General features: G+C 43.9%; 1 long non-coding RNA gene across 1 annotated transcript; it reads right to left on the bottom strand.

Annotated features, from left to right (window-relative positions):
• Window positions 1-310: 310 nt before the first annotated feature.
• LOC149346953 (uncharacterized) lies at window positions 311-5,236 on the bottom strand. The gene is made up of 3 exons (XR_016292481.1): window positions 4,857-5,236; window positions 4,081-4,126; window positions 311-2,076 (listed from the first exon to the last, which is right to left on the bottom strand). It is a non-coding gene; the product is annotated as an uncharacterized LOC149346953 (long non-coding RNA).
• Window positions 5,237-12,863: the final 7,627 nt, after the last annotated feature.

Below are 12,863 nucleotides of genomic sequence, written 5' to 3' on the forward strand. Positions count from 1 at the left end.
TTCCGCCATTTGGGCCAATCAGTTGTCACCGAATGGAATTTTGAAAAAACATGATGCGCAAAACAGACAACACAGGAGAAAGACAGGCGAAACACGCGCAACTTTGCAACTGTTTATCCACTTAAGCGAGTGAATAAAAGGCAAGAGCAGGCTTCAGCAAGCTGGCTATCCTACTTTGCTGATAAGCTCAGTTGCCGAAGCATTACTGAAAAAGGTGAAAAAGTAAGTGCAATAACAGTGCAAAAAATGATGTTACCAAACAGAAACTTGTGATAATTGCTTATATTCATAAGATGGCACACAATCTGAAACATGTTGAGAGAAAGTTTAATGTTCCTGTAGTTTTTTCCACCCGCAAGAAGCTGTTCTCCTTGTGTGGCAAAATGGATCCCAACAAACTGAAAAAAGCAGAATGCCAGAAAAAGCATGTGATGCCGCTTGTAAAATGTGCAGTGGGCATAGTTTATCAGATCCCGCCAACGTGTGGGAAATCTTACATTGGCCAAACGGGCTGATGTATTAATTAATGATTGCCTTGCTGACCATAATCGCGCGTTAAAGAAAGGCTCGGGTACTCTCTTACCACGTAATTGTAAAGCCTGCGGGGAAAAAGAGAAAAAATTTCAGGCGAAGCTGAAGGAAACAAAAATTCTACGCAGGGGCAAAGACACCACAGCCCATGTAAGCACGCCCTGTCTTACAATTTACAAAAAAGAAGGTGTCTTTTTAGATATGTGCTGAGACACATTTTTTTTTTAGACACCACAGCCCATGTAAGCACGCCCTGTCTTACAATTTACAAAAAAGAAGGTGTCTTTTTAGATATGTGCTGAGACACATTTTTTTCCTTGAGCCTTTTGTTATCTTTTTGTTTCTACTTGTGCGCATGTGTGGGTCCTCTCTGGTTTTGCCTGTTTGCCTATATATTCACTCGCTCCCTAGGTGAATAAACAGTTGCACTTGTTTTGTCTGTCTTCCTCCTGCATTGTCTCTTTTGCACGTCTGTTTTCAAAACCATGCACCAACTAGCCCCCCCAGCATGTATTACTGAATGGGATGTTTTTGAATGAGCCGCAAGTTGGAATACAGGTCCTCGTTGATGGCCATGAGGCATATTGTGTTTGCTGATGTCTTTTTTTTTTTAACTCTTTCAGCTATTAATCTTTTGGTCAACCTTGGGTACACCTCAGCAAGCTTACGAGAAGAGGTCTAAAATTTTTGGCCTTTAGCTGATGGAACGAAGGACAAGGATTGTACCAAAAGAGTGTATTCATGCAAACATTTTCAACGTATTTGCCACTGATGTCAGTGCGTTTTTTCTTGTAACAGATTTATTTTTCCTAATATGCTTTGAAATAATTCCTTTGTGACTTTTGCAATTCACTGTTCCCAGTGGCAGTGGTCTCATTTGTGGAAATAAACAGTGGTCCTAGATGAATCTTCACTCCAAAGATGCTGTTGTAGCTCGAAAAGTCAATAGGTGGGCCTGAGACCACAGTGAAAATGGTACAGTATCTTTGTTCATTTTTGTTCTTTCAAGAATGCCGCTATTGTCTTTGTACCATCTCCACTTTTTTCTCATATTTATAGTCAGTATGTGTATTTGGAAAAGCACCATGAAGCAGTTATGGTTCAAAAACGACGTAGAAACACCACTGTAAGCTTGACAAGACAGAACATTCATGTATTGCCAAAGTTCACAAAAATTGGACCTCCTTGCATAAATGGCATCAAAAACAGGCTTACTCGTTACCTGCCTGCAACTTTCTTGACGTTGTGGGAAACGTAATGCAGGTAATGCACAGAACACACTTGCTTCCTCTCTTCCTTGCCCTTCAAATGGTGTGTGTAGTTCTCATTTCTCCTCCTTCCTTCCTTTTTCACGCAGTTTTTTTTAAAAGGAATATATAGCCACTAAATATTTTCTTGCATGTTTTCTTGTTTGAAACGATGCCTTAAGATATTAGTATATATGGATCACCCCGTGTATGCCAGGACTGCTAAATAATTTACAATCGAATTTCATCTTGGTGCTCTTTCGGTTCCAGCGGCTGGGATGGTTGTGACATCAAAGGTCTGCGTACTCCACATGCGGCATAAAAAAAAACTGCAATATAATTGCTCCTTCTTTGTTGCCATTAAGTGCAATGCTAAAACCAGCCTGTCTCAAGAGCGATAGTGACTACAAATGAAGAAGCAGTCACCTATATTGACCTTTGATGTCATAGTGATTGTCTGGCTGTCTAAACTGTTCAAAAACAGCACAAGAAAATAAATTGAATTTCAAATTATTTAGCAGTTGTAGCTAAATACCATGTGGTGATCCATGTATTCTAATATTGTGTGCTTCACTACAGAGAAAACAACATGCAAATAAAACTAGGTGTCATTTCCAAAAGTGAGTGACAGTATGACATTCACTGCGACCTCCCTTTATCCTTGTTTAACCATGTTAGGACCTTGTTCATAATTCATCAACCTTTTCATGCAGTTCAGACTGCATGAAGCTTATCTATGTAATAAGGTACACTACCTGTGCAATATATGACACAACTCGGATTGGCACCTACAAAATGTGCCATCTTCTGTCAGGAGCATGTTTGCAATTCGTAACAGTGGGAGAAAGCTAAGCTGGCAGCACAAGCGGCCACTTCAGTAAGAATGAAGCAATTAATGACCTCATTGACACCGCGCCTGGCCTCTTCTTTTTTTTTAAATGCATATCATTTCGTGTATGTAGAATTGCTAGCAAAATTAGCAGAGCTCAAAATGGGACTAAGAGCCTTTGCAAGTTTGTCCAGTGTTACACTATGTGTATGACCGTTTGAATTGTTGAGGACTGGCAGTGATTTCCTCACTAAATTCCCTTGAGATATAGTTTCATGCACCTACATTTCGAGCAATCTATCCCGAGTCAACATACACTGCAGCTGGGTGCAACACTAATGAGGTGTATATTTCAGTGTTTGCCATTCAGCAACTTTGTACACCACAGCTGTCTGGAATATGAAATTGCACATACGAAAGATCTGTTTTTAGATGGACAAGCTTATTATTAATCATTACACAACCTCACTTACACAGCTTTAGACTGGATATCTAAAAGTAATCTTTGTACAACGTGCAGTTATGAGCAGGTTTTATTGCTCTCTCAATGCATAGCAATCGTGAACTTCATGTTAACAGTAAATTATTTAAAGAGAAAGTGCACTTTTTAAAGTAATTTTAAAGAAAGCTGCACACAACTACACACAAAATAAGCTTCAGTTATCACTGGACAACCAACTGATCTTAAAAGGGAAGCCGCCGCTATGGCTCATTGGTTATGGTGCTCGGCTTCTGACCCGAAAGACGCCAGTTGGATCTTGGCAGTGGCAGTCGGATTTCGATGGTGGTGAAATAGACCCATGTTCTGTGTGATGTCAGTGCACTTAAAGGAACCCCAGGTAGTCAATATTATCTGGAACCCTCTATTACAGCATCCCTCACAGCTTAAGTCGCTTTGGGACGTTAAACCCCATAAATCAGACAAAAATTAAAAGGACACTGAGGATAAATTAAAGTTGACCTGCTTTTCGACAGACTGTGATATTTTAATGAGAAAGGAACTGCTCTCGCCAAAAACTGAGCTTTAATAAGATGAAAAACACCAAAAGTCGAACTACAGGTGTTGTCATCACCAGCTGATTTTGAAAGTAAACTGCGTACGTAAGCACCAAATTTTTGGGTGTGGATTGCGACACTGCCATTCACTTCAAAACAGCGGTAACCCGACCTTCTCAGTTCGGATATCATGAGTGTGACCATAGAGTATAAAGGAGGCTATGGTGTGACTCATGGGGCGGGGAAATTTTTAAATTCAAATTCCTCAGCCATAATTAGCGTTTGCCGGACAAACTTCAGCATATCCAAAAAAAAAACTCGAAAATACCAGAAGATTCTAAAACATTTGCATGACTGAACAAGATGAAAATAGCCCAAGTTGTGGGAAGTGGACAATAGTGGCTTCACCCCGACAACACACCAGCACACAAAGCTGCCTGTGTGTGAACCAAAAACAGCATTACCTAGAATATTTACCTCTACCATTCACATCACCTTGTTCTTCACAACTTCTTTCTGTTCCCTGAAAGAAGAAAGTCCACAGGGGAAACTATTCTGTGGTCGTGGAAGAGGTAGAGAGAAAAAAAGGTGCAGCCACTGAAAGACCCCACTTCTCGCAAGAATTTCTGGACTGGTTCAAAAAAGTGAAAAACAAATTTCACAGCAGAGCATTGGATCAAATGGGCGTTACCTTGAAGGAGATTAAATGTGGGGCACCGCAAACTAATTACACAATTTTTTTTTATACCAAATCTCCCCTTTTAAAACAAGATGTTTAGTTCATTTCGGCCATACATTTGTTCACAGTATGAAGGACGATTTTGTGACAGAGGTGACAAGATGCACAACAAAAGAAGCACTAAAAGAAACATACCTCTATATGCGGCTCACAGTCATAATTTCACACATTTGTAAAATCATGCGTAAAGTTCGTAAAGTTAGTCATGTATTTCATGCAGTCACCGTGGTGAAAAATGCTACTTATTCAAGTCCGAGTTCCTCAACTATAACAACTGCTGTACAATGTTGAGCAAGTGGAAAAATAGATGTGAGAGTAAACTGTTACACTTCAAGAGAGAAATATAAAATGAATATGGTTTTATTTTCCTGCATTAAACTTATCCCAAGCGGCAGACATCGTTGCTTCTCAAATGGCGTGTAAAATTACTCACCGGCATAAAATAGATTACCTGCGTTATCGAAAAGCACGACAAGCTGCCATCGAAAAGCATGAAAGCGAATAAATTACTCACCTTGAATTAAGCTTGTCCAAACGGCACTGTGATGGTCACCGCAAGCGGCAGACATCGTTGCTTCCGAACTGGTGGGCATCGATACGCCCTAAGCTTGCCCAAACGGCACACATCGTCGCTCCTGATAATCACCGCCTCACCGGCGTTAAATAAATTTACCTGCGTTGTCGAAAAGCTGGACAACTTGTTATCCTAAAGGCACGAAAACCGGAAGGCGGCAGGGCGCCGCCATTTGCAATTACCAGCGTCGCATTTTCTTGCCTGAGTTGTCGTAGCAACAGCTGCTCCGCGCGCGCGTTGGCGTAGGCAACATTGGCGTGTTCATAGTTGTCATGGCAACAGGTCCTCCGCGCGCGCGTTGGTGTGGGCAACATTGCGTTTGTCTGTAGCGGCTAGCAAACGGAAACACGCGGGGGGGGGCCCATTGGTTGTTGGCGCCGGAGGGGGGGGGGGGGGGGGGGGGCATGTTCGTAGCAAAAAGGCACTATTTGCGGTATGAATTTATTTATTTATATATAAATAAAAAATAAGTGAAATACACACATGAAATAAAAATTACAAACAGCAAATTAAAGTGTGGCTAGGAGAGATACATTGCAGTTTATCAACGAAGAAACAATTAAAATTAATAAAAAATCCAAAAATATACTGTCACTTCGTGGAGAAGAGTGCTCAGTATTGCTGCATACGGGTTCTCGACTCACCCGGATTGATGACCAGCACACAGCACAATATGGTCACAAACACGCAACTACAGTCACTCAGTCAGTCTTCCTTGAACAGCAACTGTAGACTCCACGGATTTTTCTGGGCGAATTGCGTGATTACACGGGTGATAAATTCATTTCTGTGCTTCATTACACGCTCTCGGTGCACACTCGTCACACACATTGATTGGAAAAACGGTTGAACGCGCACGTTGAAAACAAAAGATGTCTATACATACAACGAAAACTTATTTACAAGATAAATGCACGCTCGCAGCTTCATACACCTCGCTCCATCTTGCTCGCGCATCCGCACAGTCGAGCAACCGCACGCACACTGCTCGCCGCTCGTAGTTTTCTCGTCCACTGTCTTGGTTGTTCTCAGCTTCGTTGACAAACGGCCACTAAAAACACCGAAGCACAAATACAGAGGCACGCACACGTGCAAGGGCTTACTTCCGTGCGACTTCCAAGGGGAAGGGACACTCGCCACTCCGGTAGGAAAATTTGTTTTGTGTGTTTTTATGGGGTTCAGAGCCCCAAAACGACTCAGGTTATGAGGAACGGAGTAGTACAGAGCTCCGGATAATGTCGACCACCTGGGTCTCTTTACCGGGCACTGACCTCGCAGTACACGGGCGCTGTTGTCATTTGAGGCCCAGCCAGAGGTGACAGGCGAGCCAGGCAGGCGCCATCGGGCTGCGTTGACCAAAGGCGCTGGTTTTCGGAGAAGACGCAAGGGACGCTGGTGTGGGGGCGCCTCTGGAGACTGCGTCGCCGTGAACAAAAGATGCTAATCTCCTTTGCCGAAGATTCTGATAGCGGCGCTTCTACCGCACTGCGCTCTCCCGGATCGGAGGCACAGCGAGCGGCGGCGGCGCCAACTCATCGCCCGCTTGCCCATGAGCAGCCCGACAAAGCGGGGGTGGACACGGCTGATTTGTCTTTCCCTCCTGAAGAATTCATCGGTGGCCGGCATAACGAAGGCGAAAACAAGATGCACTGTGCACTGTCTGCCTCCGTGTCGCTATCTGTCTAGAGATCAAAGAAACAGGCACCCATTTCAAGACGGCTTGAAACACATGCTCGCCGGTGCCGCTGTATGTCTGCAACAGGTCGGCCTTCAACAGAGCTAACGATGGCGTGGTTTGAAAACGGCATAAAGACGCGTGCCCGGACGCAGCATTTCGCAGATGTGACCCAAAGCGTGGAAGCGGAGCTGCTTTTACCCTTTTGGCTGAGCCCACCACGGCCCCTGGCGTGCGGCCATCACTCACGGTTCGAGGGAGTGATTTTCCAGGGGGGTGCAGCCGCCCCCCCTTGCCCCCCCCTCCGGACGCCCATGCGCGTGTGTTATGAACCGAGCCGGCACTCAGCGACCATAGAAGCGATGCCAGCATAAAATTTGCGTGAAAAAGAGCCTGATAACTTCTTGCGCATGTCAATGGTCTGTGTGGATTACAAGCAGATTCGCGGCAGCACCGACAAGCGGCAAGACAACAATGCCGACGATCGCATCCCGCTTACATTGCATTAGGAAAATTTTATGGAGCAGTGCTATACTACCTTTGCTCGCTTCAAAATTAATTTATTGTCTCTCTGAATGAAGTTTCGCTAGAAAAGTATGCTTACCAAAGGACATTTCCAACACGTGGAGATGCTGACACTTCGCTTTCGTTCAAGCCAAAAGCACCGCTTGCGCCAGCATCGTTGCTTCCTTGGAGCGGGTTGCTCTTTGCGATTGGTTCGTACATGTAGGGGATGACGCCAAGATCATCCAGGTAATCTTCGATGTGTTACATCGTGATATAAGCATTAAACCAACAGCCCCGAACCACCACGCGCCGCGCTTCATGTACTACCATCGGCAGCGACCGAGCCGGGCTCACCCAGCCAACGCCAGTGTTCACGTCACGAGGCGCCCAACCAATCACAGGCGGCAACGAGGCGCGCGAGCTGGTTCGAGGCTGCTCCTGCACTTTTCGCCGAAATAAAATAGGTTTGCGCTTTCCTTTGCCTAATTTCGATGAGAAATTCGAATTCCGAGGGTGAAAATCTGTAAAGTGCATCTCTTCACTCAATTTTTTTGGGAAACCTTTCAGCATCCCTTTAAAAAACTTGCAAGCAAACCGCTTCATTTCAGTAAAGCATCAGCACAGACAAACTGAGACAAACTAAAGATTCAGCCCAAAGCGGCAGTTACAACAGTTCTCCTTGGAGTGGTTGGTATGTCTGGACAACTCGGAGCTCCTTGGCGCTTTCCATAAAAAAGAATTAAGGAATCACAAACATTGCCATGATGTCCTATGGGGGACAAAAGTTTGCAGGAGCGAGTTCTTGGAAAAACGCTTATTGTAGCTCCTCCTCGCTTACCAGTCGTCTGATGCTGTTACCAGAGGAAAGCATTTATGCCTTTAATACCTTCATACAATATTAAGCAACTGGCTAGTGAGGTGGAGCTACAATAAATGTTTTTCCTAGAATTCGTGTCCCACAAACTTTTGTTCCCGATAGTACATACACACTGTGCTGTGTTGTGTTTATTGGCACATAGGCAACTAAGGCCATCATGCGCCAAGAACAAGGTATAGGAAATACTTTCTGCGTGATTTAATAAAATTGTGAAAAGTGATCAGTGGTATAAAGGGCCTAAAAGTTTACCTACCTACTAATAATAGAGAACAAGAGATTTAGGAATGGCTAAAGGTAAAAACATTAAAAAGGTCAGGTAGCCTCAGCGTCTATCCTTGGCTGGGCAAGGATGTTGAGGATCCCAACCGATAGAATAGTGACCTCAGCCCTCTTCTCACGACGAGAGGGTGGCTGAGGTGTGGTTCGAAAAAAATTCGCAAGTTGTAAAAAACTGACCATTGCTCAGAGTTTTGAGAGTACATTGGCTTCTTTTAAAAAGTTAAAAACGCTTGACTTATCAATAAGAGCTTCTTCACCTAAAATCAATGACGGATGAAAAGGGATGTGCTGGTTGTAAAACGGGGTAAAAAACTTCTTTCTGAGTGTTTCCAGTTTTATACATGAGATTAAGATATGAGTTACTGTCAGTTCATCTCCGCATTTTTCACAGGTAGGTTTGTCTTTTGTTAGTAGAAAGTTGTGGGTAAGGTGTGTGTGTCCAATACGTAAGCGACATAAAATAACTTCAAAAAAACGTTCCTGATGTGTGCATGATTTCCATTCCCCTAATATTGGTTTTATTAAGTGTAGCTTGTTATTTATCCGACTATTCCATGTGCTCTGCCATTTGTTCCTCAGTCTACTCTGAACTAGCTTCATACAATCATTATGTGGTATGCTTATTTTCTCTATTTCCTTGTTGTGGGCTTGAGTAGCACATGCGTCCGCTGTCTCGTTACCATCAATTCCAACATGGCTTGGAACCCAACATAATTTTATGTTATGCCCTTGTGTTACGATCCTTGTAATGTTATGTATGACAGTACCTAGTGATGGCATGACCGCATTTCTGGACTGTAGTGCTTTCAGTACACCGAGGGAGTCTATGTAGATAATACTGTTTTCAATGTTTTTGCTTATTATTTTCTCCGTAGCAAGAAACGCAGCATAACACTCGGCTGTAAAAACTGATGCACACTGAGGAAGCCTTACTGTTTTTCCCAGTTCCCTTCCACTACTGCACTTCCAACATAACCTGTAGTTTTCGATCCGTCTGTGTAGAACTCTGTGTAGATATCATATTTTTCCTTTAGTGTAAGGAACTCTTGTATGATGTGTTCTGTTGGAGTTTGTTTCTTGTTGAACTGTGTAAGACTTATATTACAGACCGACGGAAAACTGTACCAATTGAATAACACACGTGTTTTGTTCGCAACCTAATTCTAAGAATGTATGAACATGTAAGTGCTTTTCTTCTATCTTCTAGTGATGGCTCATATTTGCTTCAACATGAAGGCTCATTACCGGAGACGTTCTGTATGCTCCACAAGAAAGGCGGACACCTAGATTATGAACTGGATCTAATCTTTTTAGATATGAAGGCCTTGCCGAGCTGTACACTATACTCCCATAATCTAGACATGAGCGCACTACAGAACGGTAGATATGAAGTAGGCATGCTCTGTCCGATCCCCAGTTTTTCCTTGAGAGTACTTTAAGGATATTCATTGCACGGGAGGCTTTTACTTTCAAGTTGTTTATGTGCGGCAGAAATGTCAGTTTTTTATCAAATGTTATTCCTAAAAATTTATGTTCTTGTTTTACCGGTAGTGTGGTTCCATTTAGGTGTAAGTTCGGGTCGATCTGCAAGCCTTTTAAGCGAGAAAGTAACAGCCACTGTTTTCTGTGAAGAGAACTTGAACCCATTTTTGTCTGCCCAGATTGCTAACTTGTTTATTGTGAGTTGTACCTGCCTCTCACACGTTGACAGGCTGGAGAACGTGCAAGCAATCTGAAGGTCGTCGACATACACGGAATACATAATGGAGTTGGGAATTATTTTCGCTATGGTATTCATTTTCACGACAAAAAGAGTGGTACTTAGGATACAGCCCTGCGGTACCCCATTCTCCTGGACAAAGCTCTTCGAAAGAGTTGCACCCAGGCGCACCTGAAAAGACCGGTCTGACAGGAAATCCTTCAGGCTGTTCAACATCCTACCTCGGATGCCAAGATCTGCCAAGTCGCGTAGAATCCCATATCTCCATGTGGTATCGTACGCTTTCTCCATGTCAAAGAAGACTGCCAGACAGTGTTGTTGATGTATGAATGCCTCTCGAACTGTGTTTTCTAAGCGGACGAGATGGTCAGTTGTCGAACAACCTTTCTTAAATCCGCACTGGTGGATGTCAAGGAGTTCGCGTGATTCAAGAATGAACATGAGCCTAACATTGAGCACACTTTCAAATGATTTTATGATAGAACTTGTAAGAGCTATGGGCCTATAACTATTAGGAGAGGTGGGCGGTTTTCCAGGTTTTAAGAACGGTATGATAACTGCTTTTTTCCAAGCCTCCGGCATCTTTCCGGACACCCATATCTTGTTGAAAAATTGACGAAGTGCTCCTACAGCAGCTTCAGACAGGTGGGCAAGCATTTGATAATGTACATCATCCGGGCCAGGTGCTGTCTGTTTACCGGAAGAAAGTACGTTTTGGATCTCCTCAATTGTAAATAATGTATTGTATGTTTCGTTTGTACTGCCAGTCGTTGGAAGTTTCTGCTTTTCAGTTGTGTTTTAAGAATGACTGTGTGTAGTGTGAAGAGCTTGAAACGTCAGAGAAATGTTGTCCTAGTACATCAGCCTGTTCATCTACACTTGTTTGTGTTCCAGGGGCTGTTAGAAATGGTACTGTAAAGGGAGAGAATTTGCCGTCTAATTTACGCACCTGTTCCCACATCTTTTTTGTAGTTGAACTGTTGATGGATGAAACATATCTCTGCCATGAGGCTTTCTCAGCACTGCGGCGAACGTACCGAGCTTTAGCTCTCGCCTTTTTAAAATTTAAGAGGTTCTGATGTGTCGGATACCTTCGAAACTTACCCCAAGCTCTATTTTGTTGTTTTTTTGCTTCCTTGCAGTCTTTTGTCCACCACACTTTGCGGTTTTGTGACACCACTCCTGAAGACTGCGGAATAGCTAACTGTGCGGCAGTTACGATACAATTTGTGAACAATTCGTTTATCTGGTCAATGCTTAAATTATCTAAAACTATATTTTCTAAAGTTGCGTTAGCTCTAAAAAGTGACCAGTCAGCGAGATGAAGCTTCCAACATCGCGGTTTTGTTGGGATGATTTGTGGTGCAGATGTTAAACTAATTCGTACTGGAAGGTGATCACTGCCATATGGGTTGTCAATGATATCCCATTTAAAATCGTTAAAAATAGATGGCGATGAGAAAGCTAGATCGAGGGAGCTCATCCCTCCCGAGCTTGGGCAACAATGTCGCTTTTCCTGTATTTAAAAGACAGATATTATTTGAGAGGATAAAATCTTCTATTATTTGGCCCCTCGAGTCACAGCGTTTGCTTCCCCAGAACGGTGAGTGAGCGTTAAAATCACCAACTACCAGGAATGGCTCCGGTAGTTCATTTATCAGGCCTTCTAAATCTTGTATTGTTAATGTTATGTGCGGGGGAAGATATACAGAACATATCGTTATGGTTTTGTAGCTAACGACGCTAACCACAACCGCTTCCAGTTTTGTGTTAAGATTTTTTGTTGCAGGGACACCGCTCTGAGTGACAATTGCGACGCCTCCTGAGAGTCTGTTTGCATGCTCGCGATCGCGTCGGAATGTTTTATAATGTCTCAGGATATTTGTATGTTGTGGACCGAGGTTGGTTTCCTGAAGACACAAAGCTACAGGAAGCATTGACCCAAGAAAATGTGTTATGTCATCGTAATTCCTAAGTAATCCTCTACAATTCCACTGAAGTAGGAAAGTCGTTTATGTTTTTGGATGAGAACTGAAAGGATTTACTTGTCTTCTGGGCCCGTTATCGGGGTCCTGTCTTTTCTTCGCTCATGACAGCGATTCTGCCGCTGCAAAGCGGGCGGACTGGTAGTTGTATCCATCACCTCACCAGAGGTGCTGGAGGACCGTGAAGCCGCGGATGTGTTGGTGTCAGGACTCCCCCGAGGGGGGGAAGTCCTACGGGATGCTGGCCCATGGGCCGGCACTCCCTGGCTTGTAGTTGGCAGAGCAGCCTTGGCTGTCTCTGCCTGGGGCGTTGATGGCACTGCCACAGGTGCGGTGGGAGTGGCCGCGGCAGGTTCCGGAGCGCTGTGTGGTCCTACGCCCCCGCACACCACATCAGCGAAGTTTGGTTTCGCTGTGAAGGAGAATGTGTTGGTAAGTGCAAAACGCCTTCTTGCTTCTTTGAATGAAATGTTTTCTTTGGTCTTAATGGTGATGATTTTTTTCTCCTTTTTCCAGGACAGACACGCCCTGGAGTACGCAGCGTGGTCTCCTTCGCAGTTCGCGCAGCGTAGTGCTGCATCGCATTCCTCAGACTGGTGGTCCTTTGAAGCGCATTTCGCGCAGGTTTTGCGGCCGCGGCAGCTCTGTGAGCCATGGCCAAACCTCTGACAGTTAAAACAGCGGCGGGGATTGGGTATGTAGTGCCTGACGTTGACTTTCAAGTATCCGACATCGATTGTTTCGGCAAGCTGCTGGTGTTAAATGTGAGCACCATGTGTTTGGTGTCTATTTCCTTGTTATCTTTGCGGATTTAGATCCTGTGGACATCAATTACATTTTGTTCAGATAGTCCTTGAAGCATTTCAGTTTCTGTTAGATGGATAAAGTCAGCCTCTGAGATCAC

This window comes from Amblyomma mixtum, chromosome 4 (genome assembly GCF_055824585.1).
Source record: "Amblyomma mixtum isolate Tamu chromosome 4, ASM5582458v1, whole genome shotgun sequence".
NCBI classification, from domain to species: Eukaryota; Metazoa; Arthropoda; class Arachnida; order Ixodida; family Ixodidae; genus Amblyomma; species Amblyomma mixtum.